General features: G+C 34.5%; 1 non-coding gene across 1 annotated transcript; it reads right to left on the minus strand.

Moving 5' to 3' along the window:
* Positions 1-600: 600 nt before the first annotated feature.
* On the minus strand, positions 601-707 carry LOC131175203 (small nucleolar RNA R71). The gene has a single exon (XR_009145366.1). It is a non-coding gene; the product is annotated as a small nucleolar RNA R71 (small nucleolar RNA).
* Positions 708-21,616: the final 20,909 nt, after the last annotated feature.

The following is a 21,616-nucleotide window of genomic DNA, read 5'->3' on the forward strand; positions in this document are numbered from 1 at the left end:
AGTTGATTTAGGTAATTATATTTATTACCTAATTTTGCTTGATTTGTTTTATTCCTTTTCTTTTCTCTCAGGTGCCCAATCTGGTATATGACCAGAACAAGGCCAGAAAAAGAAATTTTGGACTGTGATCCAGAGATAGACAGAACTCTGAGAGCCATCAGGAGGGAAAGGAAACATCAAGAGCACAATCAAGAAGATCCTGAAATTCCAACCATGGCCGAGAATAATGACAGACCAAGACTCTTGAGCGACTACGGAGCTCCATCTGCCCAAGGATTTTAGCCCAGTATCACTAAACCCACAGTGGAAGCCAACAACTTTGAATTAAAACCAGCATGGCTTCAAATGATTCAACAAACCCAGTTTGCGGGTTCACCAACAGAAGATCCACATTATCACCTCCAGTGCTTTTTGGCCCTTTGTGACACATTAAAGATGAATGGAGTGTCTGATCAAGCCATAAGACTTAGGGCATTTCCATTCTCCCTTCGAGACAGAGCAAGGAAGTGGTTACTTTCTCAACCAGCTAGAACATTTACCACTTGGGAAAACCTCTCATAAGCTTTTCTAGCAAGGTATTTTCCACCTGCAAAGACTGCAAAACTGAGACTTGAGCTCAACACCTTCAGACAAAAGGAAGGTGAATCACTCTATGACGCATGGAAAAGGTATGAAGACCTGCAGAGGGAATGCCCACACTATGGCATAGAAGATTGGCTACTAGTGCAAAATTTCTATAATGGATTACTACCCTCTACAAGGAGCACAGTTGATTCAGCTACAGAAGGTGACTTAATGGAGAAAACAGTGACACAAGCACTTGAACTTCTAGAGAGGGTTGCATACCATAATTATGAGTGGTTAAATGAAAGAGAAAATGCAAAGAGAATAGTAGGATTCCTGGAAGTGGACGCCTTAAGCATGATAAATGCTCAAATTGATCAGCTCACAAGGAGGCTTGATCAAATGCAAGCCAATGCAGTAGGGATGAATAATCAATATGAGGACAGCTGTGGAGGAGGATATTCAGAATATAACAGCTTTAATGAACCCTCTACAGAACAGATGAACTATGTGAATAATGGAGGAAACTTCAACCAGAGATAGCCCAACAATCCATATTCAAACACTTATAACCCTGGATAGAGGAACCATCCAAATTTCTCATGGTTCAATCAATAGAACCAACCAATAAACAAGCAATAGAGGTACAAACCGCCAGCACCCCCTGGATTTCAGAACAGAGGCTAAAACTTTGCATGGCCACCATTGCCTCCTCAACCTCAGCAACCTAAACCAAAGATGACCATGGAATCCATGATGGAAGGGTTCCTAGCAGCTCAACAACAATAGAATGAATTGATTAAACAGCTGACTTCCAGAATGGATCAATTTCCTGCCCATAACAAGATGCTAGAGAATCAAATTACTCAGCAAGCAAGTTCTTCAAGTAAGGCTGCCGATAAATTGCCTAGTCAACTAGAGATGAACCCAAGGGAACATTGTAAGGTAGTTACATTGAGGAGTGGGAGAACTCTAGTACAATTAGAGAAAGAACCAACAGATGAGACCTTAGAAAAATTTGAAAGCCAAGCAGAGAAAAAGGAGGGAGAAGCCAAGAAAGATCAGGAAGAGGAAGCAGGGAAGAAAAAGAAGTTACCAAAGCCATACCAGCCTCCCCTACCTTTTCCTCAGAGATTTCAAAAGGCTAAATTGGACAAGCAGTTTGGGAAGTTTTTAGAAGTTTTACAGAAACTTTATATCAACATCCCCTTCACTAAAGCACTCTCTCAGATGCCATCCTATGCTAAATTTCTTAAGGAAATTCTGTCAAAGAAAAGAAAGCTGGAAGATTATGGGACAGTAGCTCTAACAGAGGAATGCAGTGCCATACTGCAAAACAAACTGCCTCCAAAGTTGAAAGATTTAAGAAGCTTCTCCATACCCTGCCTCATTGGCAACAACAAAATAGATAAGGCCCTCTGCGATCTTGGGGCAAGCGTGAGTTTAATGCCTCTATCTATATGCAAAAAGCTAGAGATCGAAGAACTAAGGCCCATGACAATTTCATTGCAATTGGCTGATCGATCTGTTAAGTATCCAGTGGGCATACTTGAGAACATCCCTATCAAAGTAGGTAAATTCTTCATTCCAGTAGACTTTGTAGTCTTTGAAATGGAAGAAGATGTTCAGATCCCTATCATCTTAGGGAGACCATTCTTAGCAACCGCCAGAGCCATCATAAACGTAAAAAATGGGCAATTAACCCTCAAGGTAGGAATAGAAGAATTGGAATTCAACTTGTTTGACACAATAAAATACAAATTTGAACCTGAATGCTTCAAGGTTAACATAATTGACAAACAAGTTGAGGAGGAATTTCATAAGACATATCTTAAAGATGCTCTTGAAGCATGTATTATGCATAGCCACACAGTGAATGATGAAAACACATAAATAGCAGCCTGTGTACAACAGTTAGTAGCTCATCCACCCCTACCTCCCCTAGCTAAAGCCTCCGAGATGGAGGAGTTAAAGGAGGAACAACCCAAGATCAAGCTCCAGGAAAATGCTAAGCAGGTAGAGCTTAAACCTCTCCCGTCCTCACTAAGGTGCGCATTTCTGAACTCAAATGCTAAATATCCTATTATAATTAATGCTAGCCAATCTAATTTAGAAGAGGAAAAATTGTTAAGAGAACTTAGGATCCATAACAAGGCTATAGGGTATAAAACAGAAGACCCGAAAGGAATCAACCCCTCGATTTGTATGCATAGGATACCCATGGAAGAAAACAGTAAACCCACTATCGAGCATCAAAAAAGACATAACCCAAACATGAAAGAAGTAGTCAAGAAAGAAATTTTAAAACTATTAGATGCAGGTATCATATACCCAATTTCTGATAGTAAATGGGTTAGTCCAGTATATGTAGTTCCTAAGAAGGGTGGGATAATTGTTATCCAAAATGCAAACAATGAACTAATCCCTACTAGGGTAGTCACTGTTTGGCGAATGTGCATAGATTATAGGAAATTAAACTTCGCAACTCCGAACTTCTGTGACATTTCTAGGTGGCTTCCAATTAAGAATGGCTTCTACTTTGCTAGGATCCACCTGGATACCCTCTGCAGATACAATATGCCCAAAAAATGTAATCTCCTTTAGCTAAAACTCACATTTCGACAGTTTGGTATACAACTGCTTCTCCCTCAAAGTCTGCAATACTATTCTCAAGTGCTTTTCATGTTCCTCTGCATTCTTTGAGTACACCAAAATATCATCATTGAACACCACACAAACTGGTCCAAATATGGCCTGAAGATAGTGTTCATTAGGCCCAAAAAAGCAGCTAGAGCATTAGTCAACCCGAATGGCATTACCAAGAACTCATAGTGGCCATACAGAGTCCTAAAGGCAGTTTTAGGAATACTTTGCTCCTGTACCCTCAACTGGTAGTAGCCCGATCTCAAGTCAATTTTGGAGAATACAGTTGCATCCTTCAACTGATCAAACAAATCATCGATCCGTGGCAGAGGATATCTATTCTTTATGGTCACCTTATTCAACTGTCTGTGGTCTATGCATAGGCGGAGAGTACCATCCTTCTTCTTCACAAATAATATTAGTGCTCCCCAAGGTGACATGCTAGGGCGGATGAAACCCTTATCTAACAATTCCTGCAATTGCACCTTCAACTCTTTCAACTTAGCAGGTGCCATCCTATAAGGAGTGATGGAGATTGGCTCCACACCAGGCATAGTCTCAATTTCAAATTGCACCTCTCTTTCCGAAGGCAATCCCGACAATTCTTCCGGAAAGACATCAGAAAAATCCCATACCGTAGGAATATCTTTAAGATCTGGACTTTCCACGTGGGTGTCTATCACATGAGCTAGATAAGCTTCACATCCCTTTCTAATCATCTTTCTAGCAAGTGCAGCTGAAATGATGTTGGATGGCAATAACTGTCTCTCCCCGTGTATCACTACGTTTGCATACTCAGGAAGACTAAAAGTGACTGTCTTCAGTCTACAATCGATCATGGCGTGATGCCTGGCTAACCAATCCATGCCCAAGATGATATCATAATCTCGAAAGGGCATGTCAATTAAGTCTGACAGGAATGTATGTCCTTGGATCACCAAAGGATAATCCTTATATAATTTGTTCACCCTAACCTCTTGCCCTAAGGGATTAGTTACTAGCACATCATAATCCATTTTCAAGCAAGGAATGGCAACAGAACATGCAATACTGGCACTAGCATAAGAATGTGTATAACCAGGGTCAAACAGCACATATACATCTCTATCAAAAATGGAGAAAGTACCAGCCACAACATCTGATGTCTCAGCTTCATCCCTCTAGTGCATGGTGTACACCCTGACTGGTGCACCACTCAGCTCTGGTTGGCTCACTGTGCCCTGACTGCCAGAAGTGTTACCTCTACCCTTGCCTCTGCCTCTACTAGTTGTCTGTTGTCCTCTGGAAGCAGAACCTTGAACAGATCCCTCAGTGGTAGTAGGCAGCCCAGATCTACTGGTATTAATGCAATCTCTAGCAAAATGCCCACTTCCACCACAGTTGTAACAGGCTCCTATGGCCTTATAACATACTCCTCCATGAGTCCTGCCACAAGTCTCACAAGCACGGGTAGGAAAGGAACCCCTAGATGTCTACTATCGGGATCTAGGTGGCCTCTGCCCTGAGAATCTTCCCCTACTAGATCCTCTATTACTTGGTCCCCCAAAGCTCTTCCTCTTACCCGAATTGTTACTTAGACTCTAACCTGTAAGCTTACTGCTCTTTTCTTTTTCAGTGGTTATCTTCTCAGATGCCCCTTCTAGTTCTATCCTTTCCAATTTAAGGGCCTGTGATATCAACCCAGAGAAGTTGTCATGTCAAAAACCAACCACTTGCAATCTCAAACTAGGCCTCAAACCATTTGCATCTGTCTCTACTAGTAGTGAGTAGGCTTCCAGCATAGTGGCTGAGGCAGGAAAAGTCTCTCTCATACTCGGCTACAGTCCTGTTCCCTTGCTTCAAACTGAGAAACTCCTATGGCTTCATATCTACATATGTGTCAGGAACATACTTCTGTCTAAATTCTCTGAGAAACTCATCCCATGTCAACACAGGGGGCTCAACCAAACTGTGAGGAATGGTTTTCCACCACTCATATGCATCTCCATGCAGTAGAGAGACCGAGTATTCGAACTTCAAATCATTGGTGCAGTGCAGTTTCTTGAAGACTCTCTCCATCCGTTCTAACCATTGCTCAACTTCCAATGGGTTCACTGTACCCTTGAACTATGTTGCCCCATACTTCATTAACTTGTCATATTGTCTGGCTGGGGATGGTGGTTGCACTGGAGGTGCTTACACAGGAGCTTGGACTGGTATATTGCAGCTATTTGCTGAAATAGTGCAGCCATCTGCTGAGCGAACTGAGCAAGAAACTGCATAGGCGGGACGGGTGCAGCTGACCCACTGGCATTCTGAGGAGCTGGGGCCTCCCCCTGTACCTCAGCTGCTACTGATTATTCTACGGTGTGATCCCCCTCTTCCATACTGAATCACAAAGAATTTTACTCCCTGGACAACCAACACAAGGAGATTTCCCTCCATTAGTCCATATTTATGATGTAATGCACTATATGTATCAATTAATGATAGTTGAGCAGTTGTACTTATAAAAAATATTCAAACATGCTATTTCAAAACTTGTATAAAAACCAAAGTTCTGATACCACTTAACATGTCACACCTTATCCCTGGTAAGGCATGACATGTTCCCGTAGCATACCTAAGAAATTAGCGAACTCCACCTACCGATAACCCATTAGTTATGCTACAAAGGATTTTAAAACAAATCATAGCTTTTTATCTTATCAATTCTTTTGCAGAAAACTGCATGAGAATAGTTAAAATTACATGTAAACATTCATTGGAAATAATGATAGACTAAATATTACAAAAGTTATATTTTTATAAGTCTCAAAGTAAAATACAAAATAGTTACAAACTCAAAATGTGATAGCAATGCAATGCTTTTAAATACAAAGTGCTCAATGTCCGTATATCCATACATATAGGTACAACATACATCAAAAGGAATCACAAGGGTATACCTAACGTAAATACCCACAAATAATACCAAAATACTGCTTTCAAGTCTCTCACTCGACAGCCTTCTCCTTTCCTTTACCTGCGATAGCATAAAGAAGCTATCGCTGAGTATATCACTCAGTGGTGCACAACTAATAACTTTAAAACTTAAGGTAAAACACAATTTGTTAAAGCATAATAAAGCACATTTTTTTAAGCATGAAAACTTCACAATAGTTATAAGTCCATAAGAGCCATTTATTGGAATAACATTTGAAATGAGAAATCTCACTTCATAAATCATAATTCACAAAGCATTAGTGTTGCCAACATCAACACACAGTTTAGGCTAGGACACAAAATTTCACGATCAGTGCTATGTTGTACACCACGACAAAGCAATCTCAACCTCACTTACCGTTATTAATGAGGGAAGGGCTAGCTAGCTAATGAGTACTCATGTAGTCTTACCCCACTAACCGTTATTAATGGGAGACATAATCAATATCAATTATTAACCCCAAGTAGTTGTTACTACTGGGGAGTTCCGAAAGGAACTGTCATGCTAACTGTGGTTTCAAAACAGTTTCCAAAAATTTCCCACTCAACAATCACATTTATAAACCAATAAACACATTTAAATTCATCATAATATCCATATAAAGATGGCAACACCCAAATTTCTTAAATACAAGAGAAAAACTATATTTCAGTCAAAGTAAACTTGTTCAAAGCAAACTCATTCAAATAAACACATTCCAAGCAATTTACAAGTTTAAAAATAAAGAAAAGGTTAGTTGTGCACAAACCTTCAATGCTCTCCTTTCTCTTTACTCACTATTCCTTGTCCGTTCCAACTTCTTTTTCTACTGAAAATACACAAATAGAATAACTCAATACCAATCTCAATTGCTGCCAAAAACTCATTACATGCATGTCTAATGCATCCCAAGTTAGCTTTGCAAATTTTAGAAAATTTTGGTTTTGGACAACTTGGTGCCCCAATCTTTGAACCCAATTTTTACCTAGTTTCGATCATAATTTGGTGAGGTGTTCTTCATGAAAATTGTTCATCTAGGTCTTAAATTTATTTTCCTTTTTGAATCACCTAATTCGGGGCTGTGTAGCTCAAGTTATGCCTAAAACAAGATTACTATTTATGTCACTATTCATGCTGTAGATTCAGTTCTGGTAGATTTATCAATCCAACTTCGTTAAGCAATTTGGTCAAGTTAAGTCCATAATTTGGTCTAATGTTCTTTATATGAAATATTCTACTATGTCTTAGGTTTCCATCGGTTTAAGAATTTCCTAAATTGGAGTTTTCTAGAGAAGTTATGGGCATGCAAAGTTTACTGTTCATATGGTAAATCTGCAGTTCTGCAGATTTAGTGATTCAACTTTGCTTAGCAATTTGATTGGGTTAAGTCTACTTCATATGAAATGTTCTAATATGCCTTAGGTTTCCATCGGTTTAAGAATCGCCTAAATCAGAGTTTTCTAGAGAGAGTTATGTCATACAAAATTTACTGTTCACATGGTCAAATTCTACAGGTTCCAGAATTGTGTCTCTAAGTTCAAGCCAAGGTTTAGGCAATTTCTGGGCAGTTTCTAGGGTGGGTCTCTTCATGAAAATTCTAGCCCTATGTCTTAAGTTTCATTTTCAATTAGTTTCACATCAATTGGAGTTATGTAGCTCAATTTATGGGCTGTCAAACACACTAAACTCAGTGTGCAAATTCTGCCCTAGGTTTAAAATTTTCATTTCTTCAATTATTCCCTCTAACCAACCTCAATTCACATTTAATTTACCCAAAATGACTATAATTTAGCATTGACACATCAATGGCACTTCCTAGCACAAATCCCACAATTTTCAAACACTAAAGTTTACAATTTTCTCTAATCCTACTATTTCATTACTTTCATTCATTAATCCAATGTCAATTCCAACTAAATAAACCTCAAATGATCATAATTTAATACTATACACACCAATTTCACTCTCTAGCACCAAAACCCAATTTTCCCATTAATCCTAATCTCCCATAATTAAATTTATACATATTTCATGCAATTTCTTTGCTCTAATCATGCATACTACTTCAACTAAGCTTGATTTCATCATCATTTTCATTGAAATATATCAAACCCTAATTTTTCCCCAATTTGGCCAAAATCCTAGTTTAGGTTCCATGCATGTTTCCTTTTATTTTCTTATGAAATTTCATCATAATCTAACTTAATTTAAGGTTTGTATAACAAAATGAGCATTAAAGAACTTACCTCTTGATGACTTCCTTCCAACTCCCCAAATCTTTAATTTTCTTCTAATCTCTTGTTTCCCCTTGCTTTTAATCTTTAAATCAAATATTAATTTGATAACTTAATTTAAGGTTTGTATAACAAAATGAGCATTAAAGAACTTACCTCTTGATGACTTCCTTCCAACTCCCCAAATCTTTAATTTTCTTCTAATCTCTTGTTTCCCCTTGCTTTTAATCTTTAAATCAAATATTAATTTGATGCTCTCTACCAATTAGATGCAAAAACCATAGAGGAAAAGCAAGGAATTGAGTTTTGAGAATGGGTGTCAATGGAGAAAGAAGGAAGAAGAAGAAAGAAAGAATGAGAAAAGGAAAGAGAGTGGGTGGTAACTAAATGGGAAAGAAAGGGAGGGTTTTGTCTTCTTTTATACTCATTTATTCCTTTTTAATTCATTTAATGAGTTGTCCAAAACCCCTTGGTCCCTTAAATTTTAATTAGGTCAAAAAATAGAATTTAAATTCTAGATTTTTGCCTCTTTTATTTTCTTTTCACTTTTACTCTAATTTTCCCTCAATATTTCTTCATAATTCAATATTTTATTTTTATTTAATTTACATTTTGGTCAAAAGTAAACTCTTGAAGTGAATTAACAAAAATGCCCCTCATCGGGTCATAATCCTTTTTTTTTTTTTATACCCGTTAAATCCTTAGGTCTTTGGTTCACTTGAATTTTTATTGTGTCTATCTCAGTTAATTTTTTATTTATTTTTGGTCCTCAAGGTGTCTTTGAATAGTACTAGTCACGGACCAAAAATAGTACTATTCATAACTCAGAGGTTCGGGGTGTTACAAAAGAACTAAGAATATTTGTATTGATTGCCTGGGTATTGAGTACAAAGCTTGTAAAATAAGTGCAAGAATTAGAAAATTAAATGATAGAAAGACTACTGGAGGCCATTGTAAGATTAATTAGTGATTGGTTTGGGCCGTAAACATTGCTACTCATCAAATATTTATAGTTCTCCTTGCATATACCTAAAAAAAGTTTGGAAAATCACGTTCTATGGTTAATGGGAGTTGCCTGCCCACTATCTAGTAATCTCCCTTAACTTCTCACAAACTACTCACAACTGATTTTACTCATTATCTGCTAACTTCCTTTGATATTTATCTTTTAATCACCCACTATCTATTAATTTATCTCTAAGTCTTTAATTAATTAAATCAATGGAATAAAATTAGTAAAATTGATTTCATAAAAAATTAATTTAATTAATTATAGCCTAAACATAAAATTTTACGTTTTTTTGTGTAAATAAAGCCCCCTACACATGGATTGGCTGAAGAACCCATTTCACATGGAATTTTAATTCTCCAGAGTTTTTTTATACTCCCATGTACCTGCTCAAATTTCAAGTACCTGCTTAAATCACAGGAACAAGCTCAACTCCCTACACCTGCTTAATTCCTCTGTTGCATTATACACGTCTAAATTATTTACTAATGGGCTCCTTGCCTTATCTTCATATTTAAATTTCAAATGAAGAATCCTTCTTACTTTTTCACTTCACCCAAAAAACCTTTTTATATTCTCAATGCACACCAACTACCTCACCTTCATAAAAACTATTATTTTTGCTTCACCATAAAATTCATTTTTCACTTTCCTCTTCCTCAATTCTTTCTATTCTTTCTCTCTCAAATCTCTTTCTACTTACCCAAAATCACCATACACATATAAATTTCTTCTTTTTTTTTTTCCCCTTTGGTATGTGCCTTCTCATAGCATGGAACTTGTGCATTGTTGGCAATGTAGCGCCATTAGGCCTTTGTATGCACTTCACACAACTATCAATCTCAGTGCTCTGTTGGCCATGGAGCTCACCCTCGGCCTTTGGGTCCCTCCTTCCAAGCAATTTCATATTCCTTTGGTCTACACCTAATGCCATTCATGGTGGTTCTCAACTCTATTCTCTTTGCTTCATACTTCTTTAATCATTTCTTGACTCTAGTGGTCATTTCTTGGCAAATTAAACATTAGGTCTTGTGTGGGCAATGTCAATTTACAATCAATTTGAATAATTTTGAAGAAATTTATAGGTACTCTCAATTTTAGTATTTTGGAATAATTTTTGATCCCCTGTAATTTCTAAGCTTAAATTGCATGTTAGATGTGTTGAGTGACTTATTGATATGGCTTTTACACTTAAATTTCATTATGTGAAATGGCATCTACCTCCCCTATTGCTGGCACCTGGACAACTCCCCTAGATCAGCTACCCTGCTATAGATACCTTTACAACTCCTTTAGGTACCAGCTCCTCTATTGTAGGTGCCTCAAAAGCTAATCCTTTTAGTACTTGGGTGTTCAGTCTACACCAGTGCCTTAGTACCAGCACCTGTGGCTCAAGTACCTATGGCCTATTAGATGAGACTTACTCTATTACATATTATGTACCTTCCCAATAGGTTGTGTTGAAAATTGGCTAAATGTTGAAAAACCAATTTTCTAAATGCTTGTATTATAAAAGAGATTGTGAAAATTTTTACTAACTAGGTGGTTGTGTTGACCCTACAAGTTCTTCCATGGTGCCTTCATAAGTGCCTCTACAAGTATCCTTGTAGGTACTTCTCTCTCAAATGCCTATGGAGGTGCTCAACCTTCATCCGATCTTATTAAGGTTCCTATAAGTACTTGCAGTCTTTTGAGACCAATGAATACTTGAGGAGCTAATTTCCTCAGGTGCTTTTCACATAAACCTAACTTCAGTTCTTTGTTTTTATTTTTGTAAAAAATGTAAGTGTAGGTCTCTACTTCCTCATCGGGCACAATATCAAATATTGGGGGTTGCCTATTCAGTCTTATTATAAAGTCACCTTGTAACACCCTTATATGCATAGCCTGGTATATTTCACTGTTTCGGTGACCGGTATCGGTCCGAAAAATTAAGAGGATTAGAACCATATTTAAGACACCTAGAAAAGCCCTGAACGAAAATAAATAGTGCTGACTAGAAGGTTAAGTAAAAATAAGAAAAACAATGCATAAAAAGTTAAATGAGCAGAGTATTACAGTGATGGGTGACCTTACCGGGAAGTGACTGCGAGGTCAGTTCTAACCCTAATTTTGAATGGGAAATTGTGACACCACGGTCCTAAGGACTATTGTGAACCTAGTGGAAAAGAGAGAATCACATAAAAGAATTGATAAGTAGGTCAAATAATTAGGTCAGAACTCTAGAAAAAATACCAGATTATTTGCAAATCGGATCAAACCGGCGAGGGAAAAATTAGTCAATTCACCCATAGAGGTGACTCCTGACCTAATCGTCCAATAAAATCGGAGAAATGAAAATTTATGAAAATAGAATTAAATTAAAGAAGAATGGAAAAATAGAGGAAATAGAAAAAGAAAGGAAAAATTGAATTGATTACATCATCAACATTACATATGCATGATGTAATAAAGGAAAAATTTAATTAATTAAATTTGACTAAGTCAAAAAGCCAAATAAATACATAAAAAACAAAAAATAAAAAAATAAAAACACCATTCTTTTTCTTGGCCGGCACCCCAATCCTCTCTCTCTCTCTCTCTATAGTCTTCCAAATTTATAGGGTAAAATCAAGTTATTCAAGCTTGAATAACTTGATTTTACCTTGAATAACATGATTTTACCCTATAAATTTCAACCCTAAACTCTCAAAAGCTTCTAATTCATCATAGACAAAAAGATTGAAGAACAAAGAGAAAGGAGAAAGTGAAGGATTTGGGTGATTGAAATTCACAAGAAAGGTTAGTAATCTAAACTTATAAATTCTAGTTAAATTCTTATGATTTAGTTAAATTAATTTAGAATTTAACATAAATTTAAACAAAACAATCATGGGAGACTGAGTGTGAATTTCGGCCAGCCAATAGTGGGGGTGGAAATTGCATGATTTTGATGAAATTAAGAGAGTAATTAAGTTTAATTAAGGGCCTGTTTTGTTTAATTGTTGAATACAGCTGATAACTATTAGCTGATAGCTGATAGCTGGTAGCTGATGATAGCTGATTTATGTTAAGTGTTTAGTAAAATTATGTTTAGCTGTTGCTGTTAATATGTGAAATGACCAATAAGGGTATATATTATATAATTTATTTTATTATTGAAATAAATATAAAATCATAAATTTATTATATTATATTATTTATTTTATTATTAAATTAAATATATAATTATCAAATTAATATATTATATCATTTATTATATTATTAAAATAAAAATATAATTATTAATCTATTATATTATATAATTTATTTTATTATTGAAATAAGAAAATAATTAATTTTTTTTAAATAATTAAATAATTTAAAAAATATAGATAAAATAATAAAGTAATTATTATTGTTAATAAAAAAAAACTTATAATTAATTTTAAGTTTTTAGATATAAATAAATATTTTGCATTTTATATTATTAATTAAAAAATATTTTAACAAAGTTGAAATGTGTTAATTAAAATATTAAAATTATAAATGAAAAATATAAAAGTATTAATAATATTAATTTTCAAGTTAAATAAAAATGGATAATATGGTCAAAATAAAAAATAAAATGAAATCAGCTATCAGCTGATGAGAAACAGCTCTAAAAATAGAGCTGATACAATCTGCAACTGATGGGTACCATATCAGCTACCCATCAGCTATCAGCTTTACTTTTTAGAACTTACCAAACACTCTAGTTCACCTATTTGGGTGTCTATCAGCTATCAGCTGCACTCAACAAATGAACCAAACACCCCCCTAAATATGTAAACAATGCCTATACACTTTAATTTCATTAATTGAATGAATTGTTTAAATTAGGGTTTTTGAGTTCTTGAAATTGGGAGAAAAATTGGAGAAAATGGTCAATTGATGCAATTGACCCTAATTGAGATTAGAAATGGTCAATTGGGACCAATTGTGATGTGTTTGAATGAGTGAAAATGAAATACAATTTGGATTAGTGAAGGGTCCCAATCTGACAGTTTGACCTAGGTCCCTTTCAGGGACAAAAACTGTAATTTTGTCACCCCAATTGGTATAAAGCTAATTGGATATGAAAGTAGACACATAATGACAAAATTTTTGTGTAGAAACCATGCCCAGAAAATGACATTAAGATAGTGAACAATTAGATCAAATCTTGGAAATGTGCACTGCCACTGTACAGAAATGACTAAATAAACAGTATTTGTTCATTTAGCCATAACTTGAAGTAAAAAGGTCCAAATGACCTGAATTTTATACTGATGGAAAGCTGAGACATAGTACTACAACTTTGATGAAGAATATAAACCCAAATTCTGACCATAAACTATGCAAAAAGTGAGCTGCAGTCAACATACTAAAACTGCTAGAACCAAGAAAGTGCCTAGAATTCTAGGTTGGAACTAATCTGGCCAGCCTTAGAAAAATGACCATATCTTGGGTTACAAAACTCCAAATGGAGTGATTTATAAAGGGAATTAAAGATAAGACAATAAGGAACAACTTTTATGAAGAATACTTAGCCAAATTCCCATAGTAACTAGACTAATAGAACAATGCGAAACAAGGCACCAAAACTGGAAAATTGAATTTTCTCTTAGGAGACCTAAAAATTGAAATGGCAACCAAGACCAACAAATTAGGCACTCAAAATGTGGTATGTGGGTGTAATTGGAATTCACATACCTATTAAGCATGAGAAAGTCAACATTTTGACTTGAATAGTACCATGAATAGTAACCCCTAAATGCAAATTTCAAAAAACGTTAATTTAAGCATATTAGGGCTAGAATTTAGTAGACATGAATTTATTTATTGGATTTATTATAAGTTATTATACTAAAACACTGTAAATTGTGTGTTCAGTTGAAAAGCCTACTGAGAAAGGAAAGGAAACATTGAGTCTAGGCCAAGAAGCAACTCGTACGAGGTTTGTGCACAACATAGAAACTTTCTGTGAATTTTCTTTTGCAAATTGTTTTGAATGAATTGTGAACATTAAATTGTGACATTATTTGTACTGAAAAATTAGATTGAAAAGAAAAATGTGTTGTTGACCCAAAATATTGAGAAAATAAACTATATGTGAATTATTGACATTTGAATGTTTAGAAAATTATTTAAATGGTTTGAAACCACAGTATCATGACCAAATATCTGAATGCCTCACTAGCCTGACTAGTGGGAGGAATAAGTTTTGTATTCCCTCTCTGGCTGAAGTGTTGAGGTGTGTGCCAGTAGAGAAGAAATTTGAATGGGTACCCATAGATTTGAGCTAGCTAGCCTTGGTATTCTCATAAGCCTTTGGCTGTTGAGATGAAAAATATATTGATGGCATGATATGACTGTGTGATTTATAAAAAAATTGTTTTGTGACTTCAAATGTGAAAAATTCTTCGACTAAAATTGTAAATTGTGTTTTGTATCTGTTTAATGATTTTAGCATAATATTTAGAATAATTGTAATTTAATATATGCATAAATTAGTATTTTTGTTATGTTATGCACCACTGAGTAATTGTACTCAGCGATAGCTTTTCGTTGCTGTCGCAGGTAGAGATATTGGTAAAGCAGCCGAGTAAGTTGCTAAGGACCACAGTTCTATTTTTGGATTTTTGTCGAGTATTGAATTTTACCCTTTTGTACATATTTATTTTAATGTATATGACTGTATGTATGTTTTGTAATTGGTCTTGAGCAGTTGTACAGTAAATAGTAATAGTATCATTTTTGGATTTTATGTTGTAAATTAAACTTGTGGATGTAAAGTAAATATTTTAAATGCAAATGTGATGAGTTGATTTAATTGTTTTGAAATATTGTGAATTGTGAAAATTTGAGTTGTGTTGATATATTGGAGGTTGGGGATTGTGATTAAAATTCATTTTGGAAGTGCTTTTTATAGGTTAAAATTTTTTGTTTTTCTCAATTACAGAAAGTACTCTGCCTAAATTTCTACAAAATTTGCGGGAAAAAAAAATGATTAAAATTTTTACCTAACATTTAAACTCCAATTAAAAGTTTTAATACCTGTTAAAAATGCTCGCCACCTTCAAAAAGAAGATAAAATTGTTTTAAAATCCTTTGTAGTGTATTTAATGGGTTATCAGTAAGCGAAGTTCGGTAATTCATTAAGTATACTATAGGATCATGTTATGCCTTACAGAGAAGTAAGGTGTGACACACCTATTGATTTCAAGCTTCTTCCAAGAATTTTCCTGTATGTTATAATCATTATATTTTGATGTAATAAATTTAGCATACATGTAAATATTTCGATACCTATTAAACAATAAACCATGTTTTAGTTTTCTATTTATGAATGAAAATGGCCATGCTATGAAGCCTATTTATTGCATTATTCCTCTATTTGTTTTGCATAAGTGGCAGCAATGCCTACTTAATTATGCTTTAGCTGTTATGTCAGCACTGCAAGGTCCTTAGGAAAAATAGTAGGGACAGCTATTTATGTAACACCCCTATATGCATAGCCCTGTGCAAATCACTGTTACGGTGACAGGTGTCGATCCGGATAAGTAAGAGGATTAGAATCATATTTAAGTCACTGAGAAAAGCCCTGAATAAAAATAAATAAATAAGAAAAACAGAACATAAAAGGTTAAATGAACCGGGAGTCACAGCGATGGGTGACCTTCCCGGGAAGTGATTGCGAGATCAGTCGTAACCCGAATTCTGAACCGGAAAATGTGACGCTGTGGTCCTTAGGACTATTTCGAACACAGTGGAAAAGAGAAAATCACGAAAAAGAATTTTTACGTAGGTCAAATAATTAGGTCAGGGATCCAAAAGAAATATCGAACAACTTGCAAACGTTATCAGACCGGCAAGGGGCAAATTGATCAATTCACCCCTAGTGGTGACTCACGACCTAACTATCCAATAAAATCTGAGAAATGAAAATTTTGAAATATGGAATTAAATTAAAGAAGTATGGGAAAAACAAAAGGAAAAGAAAATTAAATTAAAAAGACTTATGACATCATAAAGCCCATGTAAGCATGACATCATTGACAAATTTAAATTCTAATTATTTAATTATGGATAATTACAAAGAGATAAATAAAGAAAATTAAAAGCAATTTTTTTCTATTTTCTTCTTCTTCTTGTTGTGAACTCATTCTCTCTCTTCTCTCTCATTTTTTCTTTTCCTTCCCTCCATTAAAGCTCACTTTGAGCTTTTGTAACCCTAAATTACCACATAAATCCCTTAGAAAACTTGTAGAAATCCTCAAATTGAGCTTCAAGAAAAAGATTTGGAAGAGAAAATTTGAAGAAAATTGAAGAAACAAGAAGTTAGGAAAGCCTCATATAAGGTTAGTGAAGTTATTTCCAAATTTCTCTTTATATTCATGTTTAAGCATAAGAATTAAGTTAGAAATTGCTAAAAATGAAACAAAAATAACATGTATAGAATTCCATGGAATTTCAGCCAACTTGAGATGTGGTAGGAATTGATTGAGTTTGATTGAATTAAAGGTGTACATGAACTTGAATAAGTTGATTGGTAATGTTTATATGCTTTGATTTAGTGAGATGTAACAATTAGTGAATTAGGGTTCTTGGCACTTAGGGTTTGGGAGAAAAATTATAGAAAATGGTCAATGGATGCAAATGACCTTACTTGAGTTGAGAAATGGTCAATTGTGACCATTTGTGGTGTGTGTGAATTGTTAGAACCAAGTTTCAATTCGGATTGGTTAGTGTCAGCATGCAGACAGCTTGACCTAGTTCCCTTTCAGAGACTAAAACTAAAATTTACTAACCCAATTGGTGTGAGGCTTATTGGGAATGAAACTAGACACAAAATGGACCATTTTTCGTTTAGGAACCATGCCCAGAAAATGACCATAACTTAGTGAACAATTAGGCCAAGTTCAGATTTGGGAATACTGCCCTGTACAAAAGTGACCAAATGAACAGTAGTCACTTAAATGACCATAACTTGGTCTAAGAAGGTCCAAATGACCTGAATCTTATACCAATACAAAGTTGAGACATAGCACTACAACTTTTATGAAGAACATAAAGCCAAATTCTGACCATAACCTATCCAAAAAGTCACCTGCAGTCAGCACACCAAAAACTGCCAATATCCAGAAAATACCTAGAATTCTGGGTAACACCAAATTCGGCCAACCCCATTCAAATAGGCATAACTTGGACTACAAAACTCCAAATGGAGTGATTCAAAAATGGAAATAAAGTTAAGAGAACAAGGAACAACTTCTATGAAGGACACTTAGCCAAATTCTCACAGTAATTAGACCAATGAAACAGTAGAAAACAGGGGACCAAAACTGAAAAATTGTAATTTCTCTTAGGAGACTTAGAAATTGAATTAGCAATCAATGCCAACAAAATTGACACTCAAAATGTAGTATATGGGTGCAATTAGAACTAATAAACCTATTAAGTATAGAAAAGTCAACACTTTGACTTGAATAGTGCCACCATACACAAAAATGTGAAAGACCCAAAATTTATAAACCACAATAGGTAGGATAAATCTGCAAAGAAATTGTTAGAATTTAACTATTAGAAATAGATACTGAAGCACTTTAAATTTATCTGTTTCAGTTGGAAAGGGATCTTCGAAGGAGAAACGAATATTTGAGTAAATTGATACGACAAAAGAGGTTTGTGCACAACTAGTTTTTTACTGAATTTGTTTTAAATATTTTACGTAATTAAATAATTTTATTCTTCCTTATGCACTATGTTTATCAATTATGGAATTTATTTCAATGATTATTGAAATTGGTATAGCAAGCATGGGTTTAGTTTTATGAAATATTATTTCAACAATTATTGAATATTGTTTTGGACTGGATGAATTATGTTTAGAATTGTGACGGCTAATTTGCATGAATAAAATACAAATTTTGTTTTGGATTGTGATGAGCATAAAAAAATTATGGAATATTGGAATTGATCTTGAATTAATATTGTGTTGTGATTTATGCTCACAAAAAGGACAAAGAAATGCATGATATGGTTTTATATCTCACTATAGATACTTGACTAGGTTATTATCCGTCTCTATATCATTTGTTGACGAGACAATGGAGTTAGCTTTGTTTTGTTTTGAATACCATGGTATGTGCACAGGCTTAGATCCTCCTCTTATTAGAGGTTAGATCTAAGTATTTGTTATTGGCCCGTCGGAAGTTTCATTAGTGTGTTGAGTACTATGCATGATGATTCGACCTCCCTGACCATAGGGAGTTAGAATCGCGGTTCGATCTCCCCGACCATAGGGAGTTAGAATCGCCCCTGAAGATGGCCGTTTCGGATTAGTCTTGTATAGTTAGTGAGATAAAGGATGGGTTTTGATTGATAAGAAATTGTGATTTTAAACGACATTGTGCACAAATAATTTTGTTAAAATAATTGTTTATTTCCATAATTGCAGGAATTATTTTTATTATTCAATTGTGATTTGACAAATTGAAATTTTGATCAAGGTTATTTTAACAAGTGACTATTATTATTGACAATGAAAATTTTGATATTTGAAAATTAGTTAAATTTTGAGATTTCAAAATTTTTGCGTATAATTATTGTCAATATATATTGTATTACATTTTAAATTATAATTGTGCACCACTGAGTTCACCACTCAGCGATAGCTTTATATGCTGTCACAGGTGAGAGTAGAGATAAAGCAGTTGAGTGAGATTCCTGCAGCTGCACCTTGAAGACTGCTTGTGATTAGCCTCGGGTATATTATAGGTATACCCTTGTATATTAGATTTTGATCATGCATGTAATTATATGTATGTAAATTGTTTGAGCAGTTATACAAAAACTCTTGTAATATTATTTTGGTATGTAATGAAATGCAAATTATTGTAATTTTCAAACTTATTTTTGAGTTTTGTAATGAATGTAAATTAATTTTTCTTTAGTGGAGTATGAATGAAGTTATTTAATATTATTTTTGAAGACAATTGAATTGAGAATTGTTTTGAATTATGGAGTTGGGAGAAATGATGTTGATTTGGGTTGTGGTAGTGGTTGATTTTGATGAAATGAATTATTAGAAGTGTTTTTACAGGTGTTTGAAGAACTGTTTTGTCCCAAATATAGACGGCACTCTGCCAAAATTTTTCCAAAATTTGCATAAAAATAAAAATGGACAAAAATTTTAACTAGTCTTTAAACTTTAAGTAAATGTTTTTAATACCTGCTATAAAAGCTCACCACTTTCAAAAAGTAAGAAAATTATTTTAAAATCCCTTATAGTGTATTTAATGGGTTATCGGTAGACAGAGTCGGTAATTCATTAGGTATGCTATGGGATCATGTTATGCCTTATAGAGGGATAAGGTGTGACATGTTTTAGTGGTATCAGAGCAATGGTTTTAAAGTAAATTTTGAACTGTGAATTTGAAATATTTTGTCGGTACATACAACTGCTCAAATATTTGATACATATAGTACAATTGCATCATAAATATGAATTAATGGAGAGAAATCTCCTTTTGTAGGTTGTCCCAAGAAAAGAAAATTTTCTGAATAGAAATGGAAGAGGGGAATAAACCAGTAGAACAACTAGTTACAGTTGAGGCACAAGGGGAGGCCTCAGCTCCTCAGAGTGTTGAAAATCTGACTGTACCAGTTCCACCGATACAAATTACTGCCCAAATGGCCTAGCAAATGGCCACTTTCTTTCAACAAATGGCTGATCATCTGTCAGCCCAAGCCCAAGCACAAACCCAACCCCCGCAAGAGCTACATGAAAAAGGAAAAAGTGGGGAACGGACTGGCCAAAGTTCTAATAATAATTTAAGAAAAAGGAAGAACACTGGAGAGCTTGGTGGTTATGGATCTGACAGAGGCGGATCTTCAGGGCAGAAGCAGTTGAGAACCCATCGGTAAAGAATCAGAAGTTCCTACCCTATCCATGTCTATGAGGTATGTGGCAAGTTACACGGAGGTATGTGTCGTAAGGCCACTAGAGCCTACTACAATTGTGATGAAGATGGACACTTTGTTAAAGATTGTACTAGAGCACCTCGATCTGCTCTTCAGAGTTCATTGACAGTCGGTCAGGTCCAAGCTAGAAATAGAGTTGGTACTCATCGCAATCCAAGCATAGCGAATCCACCCAATCATAATAGCGCATTAGTCAGAGCGTCCACTATGCGCCTGAGAGAAATAGCAGAAACTTCAGATGTAGCTGCTGGTAAGTTTTTAATTTTTAGAGGAAATAATTAGTTATTATTTGACCCCAGCACTATTTATTTGTATGTTAGTGTTAGAATTATATGTTCTGCTATTATTCCTTTACATGGGACTAAATTTTAATACATTAGTAACTAGCCCTTTAAGATATAAACAACGATAACAAGTATGATTGAAATTAGTTTTGGAAGAGTTTGTCAGTGAAAAGTAATTATTAATATACAATAAATTATAAGTTAATTAGTGAGCCTATTTAATATAAGGCAAAAGGACCTAAAAGTAAGTTACAGTAATAGAATTGCTCTAGATGAGGGTAAAGATGTTACTGCTAATAATTGTTAATGGATATGGTAATCAGAATAAGTTATGGATATTAGTGAATTCGAAAAGGATAAAATGTAGGAAAGTTTGATCTATTGGAATGTATCATAATAACTATGAAATGTTCTTGATGTTTGTATTTTAAGTTACAGATTACAGTACTGACTTGAGATTATTGTGTAGGGCTATGTACTACCCGATAATGCACTAAGATGAGGATTATTGCAAACGGCATCTGTTTTGGTAAAATTCTACCGAGATAGAATTTTATTATTGAAAAGGAGTTTGAAAATCCAAACTCGGGATTTAAAACTCTAAAATTAGAATATTGAAAGGTTATAGTTCAGTACAAAAGGAAATAATGACTATACATCAGTGCAAAATAAGCTATGGAATATCGATAGATAAAAGAGTTGTGGAAGTAAAAATTAGAATAGTTGGTGCAAATGTAATAAAGAAACATTATGAATATTAGTTAAAGTATTGACTAGAATGGTCAGAGGACCAAATCAAAGTAATATTGAAGTATAACGGATTTATTAGGGATGATAAGAGGTGCTAAATCATGACTCGACAGTCAAGTTACAGAAGAAGATAAGATTGAGGAATAAAATAATTAAAGTTAAGTTATGGAATGAAAAAAAAAAGACTACAAAGGAAAATAATTACTAAAACAACAGTAAGAAA

This window comes from Hevea brasiliensis, chromosome 16 (genome assembly GCF_030052815.1).
Source record: "Hevea brasiliensis isolate MT/VB/25A 57/8 chromosome 16, ASM3005281v1, whole genome shotgun sequence".
NCBI classification, from domain to species: Eukaryota; Viridiplantae; Streptophyta; class Magnoliopsida; order Malpighiales; family Euphorbiaceae; genus Hevea; species Hevea brasiliensis.